A 17,360-nucleotide genomic window follows, 5' to 3' on the forward strand; every position below is an offset into this window, starting at 1 on the left:
AGGAATATACTGCTACTATGGAATTCTGTTGAATGGTTGAAATATAGCATTGTATCGAGTGGTTCACTATAATGTTGAGATAGTAGTGTTATTTACTGAATATTTCATTATTTTGTACTAGATAAATCTTGGTGTCACTTTTTGAACAAGAAAAAGAATTTTTTGAAACCCTAGTTGCTTAAGAAACCTTAGTGCAAAATTTTTCCTAGGATGCTAAATTTGGAGCATGCAAAATGCTAGGGTTTGTAACACCCTAGTTAAACACTTATCATCCTTATATTGTATAGCGCTCCATGTTGGGTTACCTTGCTGACTTAGGTCTAGGGTTGCTTGTGTGGAGCTAGTCCACGATATATGTTGGCCTTCCACACCTATTCTATATAAAGGGAGGAGAGATCCTTTGTTATTACTCACTATCGATGTACTCATTGTTGAAATTTGGGCAGCTATGGTACAAATTTCCCCATAGGAACCCTAAGACCCCAAATGAAGCCCATCGTGCCCTAAAAGAGAATTCATAATGATGAAAAGAAATTTAATTGGTTAAAAGAGAAATATTATTATTTTGATAATTTGGGAAATAAATTATTTTGGAAAATATATTTAATAATGAATAATTTAAATTTGAGGTTTCCCTCCAAAAATAACAAGTCGACATCATTCATGTTCAAGTCGACCAACCCTATGGGACGTGTCCCTTCGCTCAAAGGAACAACTATATATAGGCAATAATCCTTCAACATTTTGGGCATTGAATCAATAGTGAACATATCTCTATGGTTTGTTTCAATTAACAGTAGCTCGTATTGTATTCAAGCTAGCTCGCATTCATTTACATGATGGTTTGTATGCATGAATGAGGTCCGATTTTGTTTATGGCTTGCATTCTTCCTTTGATTCACATACATATCATTAGTGTCATCGGATTACATAGTTTTGGGCTTGAGTTTCTCTTTGTGACTAGCGCAATACATAATGACATCAAATCAGAAGCTTTCTCATATTCATTGGTGACTCACAATACAATTCAGAGACTCGCAATACAACTCGTGGATAAAATTCGTAGATCTCTATAACACATGTTATATGGATCTTTGATCTTTGTGGTCATTCGAACAATCTCTATGATGGCCTGCTCATATGATTTCTGTGTTGACTTGCATAACTTTGTGGCATATAGTGCCATGCTCTACATTGGGACCCATCTATTGTGACTCAGTGGCACATTTCTATTGTGGCTCACATTCTGTCATGGGAGGCTCACACTTGTTTAATATTATGGCATCTATACATACTCTGTAACATGGATTACTTTCCAGTGGCATTGTTTCATGGCAATGAACTCTCTATAGTGGCATTGTGCCATACCTTGGCTATCATTGTAGCAACTGATTTACTTTTCCTACTTATTTAATCATAAGTTATTCATGACGTTACTTCAACAAACATTAAAATAAATACTATTGCAGATATCACATTGTAATACAGAAACAAAAATATGCACACATTGACACAGTTATTTTGGACTAATGTCCCTGGAAAAACCCAATGTGGGAAAACTGGTGCAGCACGGGAGGATTTTATTATTCAATAATTTTCTTGTACAACAGGGTGCCAATCTGGCTTACCCACAGATAGACAAACTTCCAGCACTTTCCTAAACCTAGTGTAGGCCCTACTGACCTCTGCTATAGCCTGAAACCCTCTGCGTCAGCCTACTAAGGCTCTGCGCAGCCTCTCTAGGCTTCTGCGTCACTCCTGCAGCCTCTGCATGGATGAAGCAGGGCCTTCTGGCTCTGCGTAGCCTCTGCTGCCTCGTTGTGGATGAAGCAGGGCCTTCTGGCTCTGTGTAGTCTTTGCTGCCTCTGCGTGGCTTCCTCTGGTTCGACGTCTACCTCTTCTATGCTGATCTCCCGTCTCTCTGTTCTGTACTTGCTGCCTCCTGATTGCTCTCCAAACCACTGGTTCAATTTCTCAGCAAACCCCCCTCCAGAAATTGAACTGACTGGTATCCCTTAGTGTGTTCTCCAAGTGCTCCTCAAGCCTCCTCTTATACTTTTTTTTGTTGACATCTCAACGACCGAGATTAAGTCCCTAATCAACGACCAAGATTAGATCTGGCTTGATCCATGTCTTTTGGACCATTCTAACACAGATTCATATCAATACACATTATTATTTTATTTTCCCTAAGTTTAGACTTAGGGACTCCATTAAAAATATTAATTATTTTAATATCTCCTGATCTGTTTAGAATCTGCCCAAACCCTTTTTGGGTATTGGAGATCTCATGTGCCCCAACCTCTCCACCAAATTTCGTGGCTAGAGCACATCTGATGCTACCCCAAATCAACACTCCCTCTTAGCGAGGACTGTGCTCTAGCAATACTCCTCACTGAGTATAACTTTGATCATCTGGCATCGGTACCTGTGTTAATGCTAGGCCTCCCTGCCCAACATCCTCTACACTACTGCATCTTGTATTGCTGCCCATGGTTCTGCCACTGCCACTGCTGCATCTATATGATAGCTCCCTCTGCATCCGTGCTGCTGTTGGTCCTTTCTCCTAGCATTGCATCTACATTGCACCTTCCTCTACGTCTGTGCTGTTGTTGGTCCTTTCTCCCAACACTGCATCTACACTGCAACTCCCTCTGCATCTGTGCTGTTGTTGGTCCTTTCTCCCAACGCTGCATCTGCATTGCAACTCCCTCTTCATTCGTGCTGCTAACACACTACTTCTGAAAGGGGTTCTTTACCATTCCCATATTTTCCCTGAAGTAGTCAAGTTTTGACTTTCCAAGGGCCTTGGTGAGGATATCTGCCACTTGTTCCCCTGTAGAGGTGTAGCTCAACTGTACAACTCCATGTTGGACACAATCTTTGACAAAGTGACACCAGATATCAATATGCTTTGACCTATCATGAAACAATGGATTCATAGAGAGTTTGATGCAACTCTGATTATCACACATGATCCTGGTCGACTCCATATTTCTTCTAAATAGGTTTACCAAAAGTTTTCTAAGCCATATGGCCTCACACGAAGTTGTGCTTGCTGCCATATATTCTACCTCAAACGAGCTCAGAGCCACAGACTTCTGTATCCTACTGCACTAGGAGGTTATTCCTGATCCAATGTTGAAACAGTACCCAGAGGTAATTTTCCGATCCACTGAACTTCCTGCCCAATCTGCATCAGTAAATCCACTCAACCTGATATCCTTCCCTTTGTTGTACAAAAGCCCATAATCAACTGTTCCCTTTAAATACCTGAGAATGTGCTTGGCTGCTGCCCAGTGAGTCCTCTTTGGTTCCACCATGAACTAACTGAGGGTGTTGACAGTGTAGCAGATATATGGCCTGGTATTGACTAGATACATCAGGAACCCTATGAGTTGTCGGTATAGGGTGGGATCGACATCCTTGTCTTTTGATGCATCAATCTTATTCTAGTTGGTGATCATTGGCGTAGACATAGGTCTACAGTCTCCCATCCCGAACCTTTTCAGAATTTCTGTAGCATACCTTCCTTGCCCAAGGAAGATTTCTCCTTTCTGTTGCCAAACTTCCAACCCTAGAAAATAGTGCATTCGTCCTAGATCCTTCATATCGAACTCTATGGCTAGATTCTTCTTGTAGTCTTCTGGATGATCCTGTCAGGAAGAGATCATCCACATATAATACTAAGATAAGTGGCTCGCTCTCTACAACCAGATAGTAGAGATTTAGATCCGCATCACTCTTGACAAAATCCATCTTCTGCAAGTAGCCATCTATTTGACCATACCACGCTCTTGGTGCCTGCTTAGCCCATACAAGGCTTTCTTCAGTCTGCATACCTGAGACTTCTTCTCATGAGTTTCAAAGCCCTCTGGTTGTTCAATGTATAGTTCTTCTTCTATTACCCCATTCAGAAATGTTGTCTTGACATCCATTTGATGGATCTCTCATCCCATTTGGGCTGCAAGAGATATCACGATCCTAATAGATGTATACCTAGCTATCGGGGCGAAGGTTTTTGCATAGTCAATCCCTTCCTTTTGAGCATACACCTTAGCCACAAACCTGGCCTTGTATTTTTCAATACTGCCGTCCGCAACAGATTTGATCTTGTAGATCCATCTTGAACCTACCACAGATCTATCTTGAGGCCTTGACACCACCTCCTAGACATCGTTTACCATTATGGAGTTATACTCCTCCACCATTGCATCTAGCCAGATCTGATGCTGAGCTGCCTCTTTGAAGCTGGCAGGGTCTCCATCCTGAGCTTTTAATGCCTGATACTTGTCTGGCTGTTTTCGCTCCCTTTTACTGCTTCTTGCCTCTTCGATGAAGTTCGCTGCATCATGCAGAATCTGGCGAAGTTCCCTGCTGGTTCTTCCTCTGCCAACAGGTGCTTCTGTTTGCTCCTCTTCCTCATCCTGAGAATCTTCCTGATCTAAGGAAGGATTCTTCACTTCCGTTGGTTGAAGAGGCATGACCAACGGATCCTCTTTCGGCTGCTCCTTGAAGGTATTTCACGAGATCTTTTGAAAGCTCTGTCCTCCATGAACATTACATCTCGTCGTACTACTACCTTCCTGCTCCCTGGAAGATAGATTTTGTATGCCTTAGCGTTCTCGCTATATCCTGCCAGATACCCCTTTTCTGTAGTCTGATCCAGCTTCTTCCTCTTTTCTTCGGGTATGTGACAATATGCCAAACTCCCAAATATCCTGAAATTATTGACTTCAAGTGTCTTCCTAGTGAAGACCTTCTCTGGAGTAATCTTGCCCAATACCCGATGAGGAGTCCTGTTCTGAACGTATACGACTGTGTTGCATGCTTTTGCCCACAGGAATTTTGGCATATCTTGATCATACAACATGACCCTAGCTGCTTGTACAATAGTCCTGTTTTTCTTTTCTACCACCCCATTCTGCTCTAGATTGTAGGGAGCTGTCCACTCTCTTCTGATGCCCTCCTTAGCGCAATAATCAGTGAAGTCCTTATCGACATATTCTCCACCATTATCTGAGTGCAAGACTTTGATTTTCTTACCCGTCAGATTCTCCACTAGAGCCTTGAATTCCTTGAATCTACAGAAAACCTCATCCTTGGTTTTCAAAAGATAGATCCAAGTTTTCCTCGAGTCGTCATCAATGAAGATAAAGAAATACTTGGCACTGTTGAGAGCTTTGATGGACATAGGTCCGCAAATATCTGAGTGTATCAATCCTAGTACACTCTTGGCCCTGTGGTTGCTCCTAGGAAATGCCGCCTTGGCATACTTTCCTAGAACGCATCCCCTGCATACGTCATCTCGTTCCGTACTCAGATCTAGAACACCTGTTACAGTGCTCCTGAGAATTCTCAGAGCTCCATGGTGCAAGTGACCCATCCTTCTGTGCCATAGTTCATTCAAGTCTTTGTCCCCATGACTGCCTATTAGTTCCATTGGAGATTATAGTTGCAATCTGTACAACCGATTATTTTTGATCCCGATCTGCACTTTCTTTTTCTAGCTCGGGTGTTTGACGTATACCTTTTCCTTGATGAAGTAGACATCATAGCCCTTGCCTTGTAGTTGTGACACGGAAAGTAAGTTCATCCCCAATCCTGGCACATGCAACACCTTTGTGGCACGGAACTGCTCTCCCGATTCTGTCTGAAAAACTATGATACCCTTTCCTACTGGAGTACACTTTGCCTTGTTCCCCATGGTGATCTAAAAATTCTTCTTCTCTTCTCGATATTCTGAGAAACACTCCCTGATTCCCGTCATATGCCACGAGGCTCCACTGTCTATATACCATACTTCTGATGATGCAACACTAGTCATGCATGCCATTTCTTCTTCCAACCTGGAAGCCAACATAGAGAAATCGAAATCTATCTCTCTTGTGCAATCTTCTGAAAATCTGCGTGAGTCCCCTGAGGTGGATGCCTCGCATTGGGGTCTCGAACCATAACTAATTTTCCCTTTGTCTTTGATTACTTGCTTTGATACCATGTGAAAATTCTATCACTGCAACAACTGATTTACTTTTCTTACTTATTTCATCATAAGTTATTCATGAAATTACTTCAACAAACATTAAAATAAATACTGCTGCAAATATCACATCGTAATACAGAAACAAAAATATGCACACATTGACATAGTTATTTTGGACGAATGTCCCCGGAAAAACCCAATGTGGGAAAACTGATGCAGCAAGGGAGGATTTTATTATTCAACAATTTTCTTGTACAACAGAGTGCCAAACTGGCATACCCATAGATAGACAAATTTCCAACACTTTCCTAAACCCAGCGTAGGCCCTACAGCCTGAAACGCTTTGCGTCAGCGTGAAACCCTCTGCGTCAACCTACTGAGGCTTTGCGCAGCCTCTCTGGGTTTCTGTGTCACTCTTGCAGCCTCTGCGTGGATGAAGCAGGCCCTTCTGGCTTTGCTTAATCTCTGCTGCCTCTGCGTGGCTTCCTCTGGTTCTGCGTCTGCCTCTTCTGCGCTGATCTCTCATCTCTCTGTTTCGTACTTGTTGCCTCCTGACTGCTCTCCAGACCACTGGTTCAATTTCTCAGCAAACCCCGCTCCAGAAATTGAACTGACTGGTCTCCCTTAGTGTGTTCTCTAAGTGCCCCTCAAGCCTCCTCTTATACTTTTTCTGTTGACATCTTATCAACCGAGATTAAGTCCCTAATCAACGGCTAAGATTAGATTTGGCTTGATCCATGTCTTTTGGACCATTCTAACACAGATTCATATTAATACACATTAATATTTTATTTTCTTGAAGTTTAGACTTATGGTCTTGATTAAAAATATTAATTATTTTAATATCTCCTGATTTGTTTAGAATCTGCCCAAACCCTTTCTGGGTACTGGAGATCTCATGTGCCCCAACCTCTCCACCAATTTTCGTGGCTAGAGCGCATCTGATGCTACCCCAAATCAACACATACCTTGGTTAACATGGAAGACATACATTGGTTCACATGGCAGACATACAATGGCTTGCATGTCAAACTACATTTGTTCACATAGCAGACATGCAATGGTTCACATGGTAGACATACAATGGTTCGCATGGCAAACATACAATGGTTCGTATAGCATACACTTAGTGGCATCAAACAAAAAATACTTTCTATGTATGACATCACATTTATGGCTTCTCTTCTATGTTCTCTATGGGGCATGGCTATACTCATGGTATGACATAGCTTCTATATCTCTGTGTAATAAAAGGACGAGATACTAGACCAAAATACATGATTGTGATCCATATGTTTATATCAGTGACCTTGATGTATATGAGTATAACTGTAACTTATTAACAGTGGGACAATACTCTTGATGATGCATGACTGTGCAACCTTGATGCATGTGTATTTGGATGCAACCTAGTGACAATGAGACATGATAGTAATGACAGTGACAATGCTTCTATAATGATAGTGACCATGCTATTATGATGACAATGAAATATATGATGACAATAACCTTGATCTTCATGACAATATTCTTCATATTGTATGCAATAGTGATATGGCAACAACTCTCTTGGACTTGTTTCGTTTAGTTCACAAACGAAGTTGTGAACTGACTTGGGTTGGCCCTAAAAGTCTTGATGTGATGAATGCATCTCATTCTTATTGTACTTGGTATCTCAGCTGAACATTTGATGAAAATATAATAGAAGAAGAATTGGTTGGGTTTTCCCCCTTTGTGGGGTTTTGCTTTGGTCTTCGACCTAAATCTCGGTGCCCCCTCTGTGCATGCTTTTATTCTACTGTTTCTTTATTGTTCCGTTGCATTGTAGATGTTTATTGTTCTCTCTACATAATTGCTAATTTTGATATGATGTTATGGGGTGAATGAAATGTATGAAAGATGAAAAGTTTTGAAAATGCAAATATCTATAGCAGAGAACAATTAAGCCCTAAAAATTAACATGGTATCAAAGCTAGGCTGAAGAAAAGTCATTGATATCACTCCTGTGAAGACACCCATGATGGACCAAATAGACTGAAAGAGACAAAGATGGTAGAGACCTAAATGAATGCTAGGGTTTGAAGGAAACCCTGGTTCTTATAATAAAGGTTAGGGTTTATGAGAAACCCTTGTTTTGGCCTTGATATGAAAAAGGGCTTGGTATGATTCAAAATTGTTCATGATATGATCAGCTAGAATCCATTTGGTGATTGGGACAAATTTAGAGAAACCCTAGGTGAGGGTATGATGCAAGATCTAGTGATCTTCGATAGTTAATCTTGGCTGTTGATGAAGGAAATTAAGGATACAGGCGGAGTTCAAGATGGCACAACTCTTCTACAGACTTCATTGACATATGGATGATGCCCTAGTATAGGATCGAGAGTGAGTTGATAACTTCCTCCAATCTTCTTTAAAGATAAGTAATTTCAAGACTTATGTTATTTTTTGCTCTTGTTTAGAATTATCGTTTTAGTCTATTGATTATTCTTCCTGCATGAATATTGGAATGCTTCTAACTTCTTGGATGAAGGTATTTTCAAGAAAAATAGATCCTTCTCAAGGATCATCATGATATAGAGCATTGCAGGAAGAGTTAGCTCTTAGATGGAGTTTGTGTAGGAAGAGTAAACTCCGAGAGGGAGTTGATGGAGGATAATGATGAAGCCACTCTTATATCTAGAGAAGAAAGAACAACGTACCTCATTACCAAGTACACTTTCATTATGATTATTTACTTTGCTATTGTTTCTCTTGCTCTTGATCTAGGGTTACAGGTATATCTAATGAATGTGAGGACTAAGTCCTCTATATTGAGATTGAGGAAGATGTGGAACTATCCCATGATTAGAGTGGCACTTGAAAATGGACAAGAGCTCAAGACCTCGAAGGAAGGGTTGCAGTCTCCTTGGTTGATAACTATGATTGAAGAAGCTTCCTATTCAGAGGGAGTAGATTGAGTGCAATAGTTTGATATGATGTTGAGAGCGATATGTCCTTCATGCAAGGACCATTCTTGATGACTAAGATGTAGCAATGTTTGATGCTTCCGTGATATGGTTCAAACTATGATAAGAAGTATGCTCTTAGAGAAAGAAGGTTATGATGAGATCCTAGCTCCTATTGCCAAATGCATTATTATCATATATACATAAAGTAAGCTTCCTCTATGGAGGAAGGAGCATATTTGTAGTTATCTTAGGACTTGAAGGGGCATGAGTAGTAGACTCATGATTGCAGATTGAAGAAAGCTCCATATGGACTCTTGCTAGTCCCTTGGGCTTAACATGCTTGGAATGATAGACATCTGATGCATACCCCTACCTCTCTTCACAATTGAAGGTATTTCTTTGATATTTGTTTTATATGCTGACAATTTATTTCTGACAAAATCAAGATCATCTCAGCATTCAATGACAGAGGGAGTTGACTCTTGAGTCCAAGATGATCAACTTTTTGAGATTAGAAGTGTAACAAGGAGATGATGAGGACTTCCTTGTCAAGGGAAGTATGATGTCAAAGACTTGGCATGATGATTTACACTAAGAAATTGAGAGAGCTTCCTCTTCAAATACAATTATGATGAATTCTTGATTTGCAGTATGTTCTTTGAGCCATATAGAGCCTGAATATGTATATTGGAATCTTGCGAAGCTGGTAATTGGATACCTAGACAATGTAGTCATGCATGAACTGAGACACACTGTTGGATACTTGAGACTTATTACATTGATGCTAAGAATGTTGTTGACTAGGAGAGTACATTTGAGTGTTTCCTTATGTCTGCCCTGGTTTCTTAGATGTTTTTCTGGTGTAGAAATTTGTTGCTTTGAGAGACAATGTGCATTGTTGTTAGCATGGCTAGCTGTGAGACAATATGGTTGGGAAAGCTCTTTGGAGAGCTTTTTGAGGATATGCTGGGTATGACTACACTGACATATTATGGGGTTCGACATGCAGAGAATCCCATGTTCCATTATTGGTTTTAACTCATTGAGGTCAGATATCACTATATGATGCAGAAAGGAGAAATGAGACTCCATTACATTTTGACTAATGAGTAGGTAGACAATTTGATCCTTATATTGTAGCATGTGAGCTTCTGGTTGACTCGATATTCTCTAAGTGTCATGCACTATGGCTAGGACTAACAATCGTAAGCCTAGTGAAGGCACTAATGAGATGAAGGGGTCACATATGATATAGGACATTGAGCTATGCTCTGCCTCCTTGTTTGAGCTCACAAGGAGAGGAATTGAGCCGAAGAGCTCCAAGGGTTGAGGGAACTCTGGACAATAGGATAGGGTGAGATCCTTATCCCTTGTGGTAAGTGTATCTTGTCTATTGTCACTGTAGGGTGAGTGTGGTCCTTGTCATCTATGACAAGTGGGTATCTCTCCCTACCGTCAAGTCTAGGACTTGGTAGAGTATACCCAAGTTGACATCCCACCCACAAACTAGGCTTGTTGGGATTGTCCCTCCCCATCTAGCCAATGGGTGAGGAGACTTGGGTGTGTGTGTGATCCTTACCATTTATGGTAAGTGTGTATCCATGCCAAGTTAGAGAGGATGCATGTGTTCTACCACTTGACTCTTGAGGGTCAAGGTGGGAAGGATCGACGAATGATAGGCTAGAGTGTGATCCTTACCTCTCACTGTAAGTTGATATTTCCTATTGTCACAGATCAATAGGATAGAGCGTGATACTTACCCTTGTGGTAAGTGTATCTTGCCTATTATCCTTGGATATAAGGTGGAAGCCGAAGCTCCCCTATGTTTCTTCTTTAGATAGAGACATAATTGTTCAACTGATGATCGAAGGAGACAAGTTGAAATGAGATAAAGCCTAAAGGTCATGGAATGTGACTAGTAGGGTCTGGAGGATCTAATCAATCTCCTGTACCTATAGATGTGGATTCTTCTTCTTCCATGACATGAGATGAGATGAGATAAGACATAATGAGATATGATGCAACAATGATGAGACATCCGAGATGAAACTTGTAATGACCCACTAATAGTAAAGTAATATTTATGGAATTAAATAAAATTAATTAAATTAAAAATTAAATAAATTAAAATTAATAAATAAACTTTAATTCAAAATTAAGATATGCAGATAAGATCAAATCAGATTTGATTTATAAAAAAAAATCGACACGTATAATAATTGAGACACGATGATGGAGGAGGTCGGTAATGGAAATTTATAAGAAGGAAGCAACGGTTGGAGGCAAAGGGGGAGGAAGGAGGAGGAGAAAAACTGATACACAGAGTTTGTTGATGATCAGGAAGTTTATGATCAGGAAGACCTAACTTGTTCTGAGGTTTCTGGGCACGGGGGAAACAGTGGGCTTCGCTTGAGAAGTTTACTGGACTGAGTAGCAAGGTTTGCTCAGTTTGGCTGGGTGGTTTCGGTCTTTTGGTAACTGAAGCAGGAGCAGTTGAGGCTTCACCGACCGTAAGACTACAGGTAAGTACTTTCATTGATTCTGTTCTGTTAATTAAATTTATAAAATTTAGGAAATTTTATTACAGGATCATGATATGTAATTCCGAAAACTTTACTGTCTCTGCATCTATTCTTTTCTTATTCTGTTTATAAGGAAAAGTCATTAAAATAGTTCACAGTTACTACAAAACTTATGATGCAGATGGAAATTTCTCCCTAGTTGAGAGGGAGTGTTGAAATTTGGCAGCTATGGGACGAATTTCCCCATAGGAGCCCTAAGACCCCAATTGAAGCCCATCTTGCCCCAAAAGAGATTTCATAATGGTGAAAGGAAATTCAATTGGATAAAAGAGAAATATTAGTATTTTGATAATTTGGGAAAATAAATTATTTTGGAAAATATATTTAATAATGAAGAAATTAAATTTGAGGTTTCCCTCCTAAAATAACAAGTCAACATCATTCATGTAGATGGTTGTCATGTACATGTCGGCTAGCCCTAAGGGATGCACCCCTTTTCTTAAAGGAACAACTATATATAGGCAATAATCCTTCATCATTTTGGGCATCGAATCAATAGTGCGCTTATCCCTATGGTTTGTTTTAAATTTTAATTAACAGTGGTTTGTATTGTATTCAATCTGGCTCGCGTTCATATACATGATGTTTTGTATGCATGACTGAGGTTTGATTTTGTTTATGGCTTGCATTCTGTCTCTGATCCACATACATGTCATCATTGTCATTGCATTACATAGCTCTAGGCTCGTGTTTCTCTATGTGACTCGCTCAATACACAATGACATCAAATCAAAGGCTCGCTCATATTCACCGGTTACTTACAATACAAATCAAAGGCTTGCAATACAATTCGTGGGTAGAATTCGTACATCTCTGAAATGTGAAAATTCCAAAACTAGAATCCTATTGCAACAACTAGAAATTATTCACCTAATTTTGAATTTTATTTAACAATTTATTTGTTATTTGCTACAACAAAGACTGAATAAATCACACTGCAACCTTCACCAATAAAATATTGCAGAAGAAATTAAAAGTTGAGAAATGTTAGCGCACATAAAAATAACACAATTATTTTTGGACAAGAGTCTTCGGAAAAACCCAACTTGGGAAAATCGGTGTAGCAGATGAGGGTTTTATTATTATGCAACAGTGTGAAAATATGAGTACAACTGGATGCCGAAATTTGGAAATCCTACAGAGAAAAATACTGGCAAAAATCTAGTGAGGAATTTTCGTCACCCCATAGGCAAACTCCTGGCATAACTTGTCTTCAGAAATTTGGGCCTCTGACCCTTTACGTCAGTCTCTGCACTGATCTGCGCAGCCTGCTGGATGTCTAGCCTCAAACTGGTCTCTGATGAAGTTGTTTTTCCTTCTACTGACTGGAAAGATGCTTCTCCGACATTTTGGGACTCCTTCTCGACCTCTGGAACTGAAAATGTCAATCCCTCTCAGCAATTTGACTTTGTCTCTAGAAGTTGCTGCGCTGCCCCAACGTCAACCTCTTTGTGGCTCTTCTGCCTCTTTGCAAATGCACTCGTTGGATCTGGAATGCCTCCTCTAGCCTCACTGTCTCTGCCCCTCTCACGCTGCTTCGATCTCTAGCTCTCTTTTGACAACTGATTGTTGCTACTTTGGAAATCGATCTGCTCAATTGTCTTCTCCTCCACCACATCGACCTCCTCTTATAATCCTATGTTGGAGCACCAACATCCAAGATTAAAACATAATCGATGGCTAGGATCATCTCTGGATCAATTCGTGTGAGTTTCTAGATGATTCTTACCTTATCTCAATTAATACTGATTAATTAACCATATTCCCTAAGTTTAGACTTAGGAAATATTTAAAAAACGGTTAATAATCTAATTGAGACACTTCTAGGCAGAATTTCCAGAAACGATTTCTGGGTTTTGGATATCTCATATATTCTAGCCTCTCCACAAAATTTCGTGGCTGAACACATCCGATGCTACAAAAACTAACGTGAAACACATTTTATATGGCTCTTTGATCTCTGTGGTCACTTGCACAATCTCTATAATGGCCCGTTCATATGATTTCTGTGTTGACTCGCATAACTTTGTGGCATATAGTGCTTCGCTCTATAGTGGGATGCATCTATTGTGACTCAGTGACATGTTTCTATTGTGGTTCACATTCTGTCATGGGATGCTCGCACTTGTTTAATACTATGGCATATATACATACTCTGTAACATAGATCACTTTCCTGTGGGTTGTTGTGTAGACCAGACAGTGACACACATACATTATAGTGAGTACTCTACAGTGGCATAGTCACATGGTAGTGAACTTGTTATGAATATAATTCATAACAATTAAATAAATAAAATAAATATAAATAGTAAATAATTAAATATTAATTAGGTTAAATAGTCATTAAGTTAAGTGAAAAGGCATGACTAAAAAACATGCCCATTCACGAAAGGACACCTGCTGAGGTATAAAAGCAGGGTCCTCATTGTAATCTTATATCACTTATACATTATATATATATATATATATATATATTAATAAATTATTATTATTAAATACCTGTGTGTATTTTGACAATTAACTCTACAAGCTATCAGTTTGTGTGCATCAGCCATAGTTTTTATGCTACAGTGGTATCAGAGCCATGGCACACGACATAATCATGCAGGCCTTTGAACGCAGTTCCCTGCACAATATGCCATTCCATTCACATCTTGAATCCATGGAAAATTTTAATAAAATTCAAGAAGTATTTCAGTGTTTAGAAAACTCGTGCAGAAATTAAAGCATGTCGAAGTAAAATCGATAATAAGGAGGATGTACAATATCATATCAATGAAGAAGAAGTGGTCAATGAAAATCTATCTTTGTTTGAGATTATGTCGAGCAAAAAGGATGAAGTAGCACAAGTAGCGGCAGATCGAATCAAGGTTGTTGCACTAAGTGCTTCCAAAGGTCTTAGCCGTGTTCAGGCCAAACGAGCGACCGCTGCTGCAGCAAGGAATGTGAATGGTTATGGCCAAAAAGAAGGGCCCAGTGGATGGCAGGAGCAAAGAAAAGTGAAAAGGCAGATGTATTTGATGGGTACCAAGAAGGCTGTGAAATTGGGGATTAGGAAGGACTTGAAACCCTCAGCTTCATCTAGAAAAGTGAAAAGGCAGATATATTTGTTGGGTACCGAGAAGGCTGTGAAATTGGGGATTAGGAAGGACTTGAAACCCTCAGCTTCATCTAGAAATGTGGCTCGGCAATGCCAAAAATGTTTTCAGTCTGACCATTGGACTTACGAATGTAAGAACGAGAGAATTTACATGTCTCGTCCATCCCTAACGCAACAGCTCAAGAATGCTGAAAATGAGAATTTTAGTTCCGTACGAGCTGGACAACCCTGACAATCCTCAAAATGCATTGGCCTTGCAACCTAGTCTGTCTGATCGATTAGACTCTCTAAAGCTTAACAAGAAGAGGAAAAGAAAGAGCACGAGCAAGAACAAGAGCCAGAGAAAGAAGAGCAAAAGCAAGAGCACGAGCAAAAACAAAAGCCAGAGAAAGAAGACTAAACGGAAGCGAAAGTTTGATGATAGCAACGACAGTGGTGTAAGCGAGGCATCTGTATTTTCAAGCAGTGGCGGTATGTCTACTGAAGAGTCGGACTCTGGAACATCTTCAGAGTCCGATTCTGAAGAAGAGCGAAGGAGAAGAAAGAAACATAATTATAGAAGGCATTGGAGGTATTAGCGCTTGAAATTTCACCTCAGGCTGAGAAAGGTAAACCTCAAGGCAACATCAAACCATTTAGCCTCGTAGCTAGCCCTACGGGGTAGGAGAAGGCTCTCTTCGGTCTATCTCGTGAAATCTTCAATAAAAGAGATGACCAATAAGGTAACACTGATATTAGGCTAGTAAACTGATCAAAGAGTTTGATTTGGGGTTTTTTTGGGTTTTTGGTGGCAAATTGAGGAGAGGGCAATTTTGGGTGCGGGGATTGGACACAGTTTCTGCAGGGGGTTCCTTGGGGCGAGGTAGGAGACAGCGTTGATGCCTTTAACTGAGGTGGATGGTCAGGAATGAAAGATGAAGAGCTAAAGAGAGCAAACAATAACTTTGAATTCTCTTTAGACAGAAGAAAACATTGAAATTAAACAAACTTAAAAGCAGAGCATGGCAAGCATGAATTCTTACTTTAACACTTCATTTGTTTAATGTGCAGAAGTAAAAGAAAGGAAATGAATCACATAACAAGCTTACAAGTACATTGAGAAACACACCATCAACACATGAGTCCACAAGAATCCCAAAGAGGACTGCAAAACCCTGGTCTTCCTTAGCCAAAAATTGCAGAGATACAGTGAATAATACAATGATAGCTTCTCCCTCAAGAGTCCAACCTTCCAACCCTGAAAATGACTAAGAAAATACATAATATAGGCAAGCTAACACCTTTCCTTGCCTCTAGGGGTCGAGCTCATCCTTCTAGGAGCTGTTTCAACCAATTCTAAACTGAGCACTAAAATCTAGGCAGTCAAAACAACTTGCCTCTATAAGCTAGGAAACCAATTCATTCATTTAATATTTACCCTTTTCATGAATGAATCTTCTAGAAGTGTTACATAAGAGTAAAAGTGTCTAAAAATTACCATAATTACATCAAAGAGAATCATAATTCACCCCAAAAAGTCAAACTGAGTCAAATTTGCGTTTTCTGAGCTGTACAGTGCATTTTTGAAAAAACTGCCTGACGGGTCGCGCGCCTTTGGAGCCACTTTTGGGGCACTTGCAGGTGTCCAAATTGGGCAAGAGTAGGCTTGTTGGAAAGGTCTGTGAGTCTACTTTCCAACCCAACTGGAATTTTTGAATTTGGAGGTCATTTGCCCTGTCAAATCTCAAATCTCCCAAGACTGCTTTCTGCAATTCAAAAAAGTGGCAGAAAGTCAATTTTTACTAGTTTTTTGACTTTTTGGAGGCTCAAAACTTCACCAAATCTCAAGTCCATCCATGAGCATATGTAACTTTGCATGACAAATCTGGAAATGTTGAGTTTTGGTCAAAAGGAGTTGCCCTGATGAAGGGTCGCGCGGGGGGTGAGACCCGTTAATGGAAAAAACCTGTGTATGGCACAAAAAATTCACAATTGACAAAATTTTCTCCAAATTTCTTGAAATTTGGGCTGAGAGTCCCCAATAAAGTACCATGCTCAGTCAAAGAGGCTTTGGCCAAAATTTGGATTGGATCGGGCCTTTTCCGTCGTTTTAGTGCCTTGGCCAACCTCCTTGGATCTGGCGATTGCAATTTTGACATTTCTCTAAAACCATGACACCTGTGCAAAAAGTGAAGGAGGTTTTTCTTCTTTGGCATGTTATGGACAAAAACCTCTCAGTTTTGCAAAATTCATCTTTGATTGCTCTGAAACATCATTTGAGTGCGACTTGTCTCGATGTGTGAAACAAGGAATTTTGTCGAAATGGAGCGAAATGAAGGGGATAGGGGGCTTTTAAATTCTTGGGGAAATTTTTGGGAGTGGGGAGGGATGTTAGGAAGCAGGGGAAAGTGGAATCTCAGAGATTGAGTGAGGGGAAGGGGTCCAAAAGGGCAAAACACAGGCCAAACCTAGAAAATTGCCAAGTTGTAGCTAGAAACTAGGGTTTGTGCAAAAATGAGGAATTTGGCGGATCTAAGGGATAGGAAGTGTTTGATAAGGTACTTTAAGGATAGGGGAAGGTGTATGAACATCAGGATACAAGTTTTGCTAATGATTTGACCATCCAAGAGAAATTAGCTTTCAAAACCCTAGGAGAGGGAAATGACCTTGCCAAGGTGCGACTGAAGCATGAACAAGATGTAAAATGACTCATTAGACACTGAGATGATAATGAAAACCCTATGAATGATGATAGACTCAGCT

At 40.0% G+C, this 17,360-nt stretch overlaps 1 protein-coding gene and 1 pseudogene across 5 annotated transcripts in view; both read left to right on the forward strand.

Annotated features, from left to right (window-relative positions):
- Positions 1–17,360, forward strand: part of LOC149261612 (golgin) — a 484,201-nt gene that overhangs the window by 171,169 nt on the left and 295,672 nt on the right. The gene's annotated exons all lie outside the window — the stretch shown is intronic.
- LOC149261613 (uncharacterized) lies at positions 14,338–15,196 on the forward strand (annotated as a pseudogene).

The sequence above is a fragment of the Pinus tabuliformis genome, chromosome 6 (genome assembly GCF_031772625.1).
Source record: "Pinus tabuliformis cultivar Carrire ecotype Pingquan chromosome 6, CPIR1, whole genome shotgun sequence".
NCBI lineage: Eukaryota > Viridiplantae > Streptophyta > Pinopsida > Pinales > Pinaceae > Pinus > Pinus tabuliformis.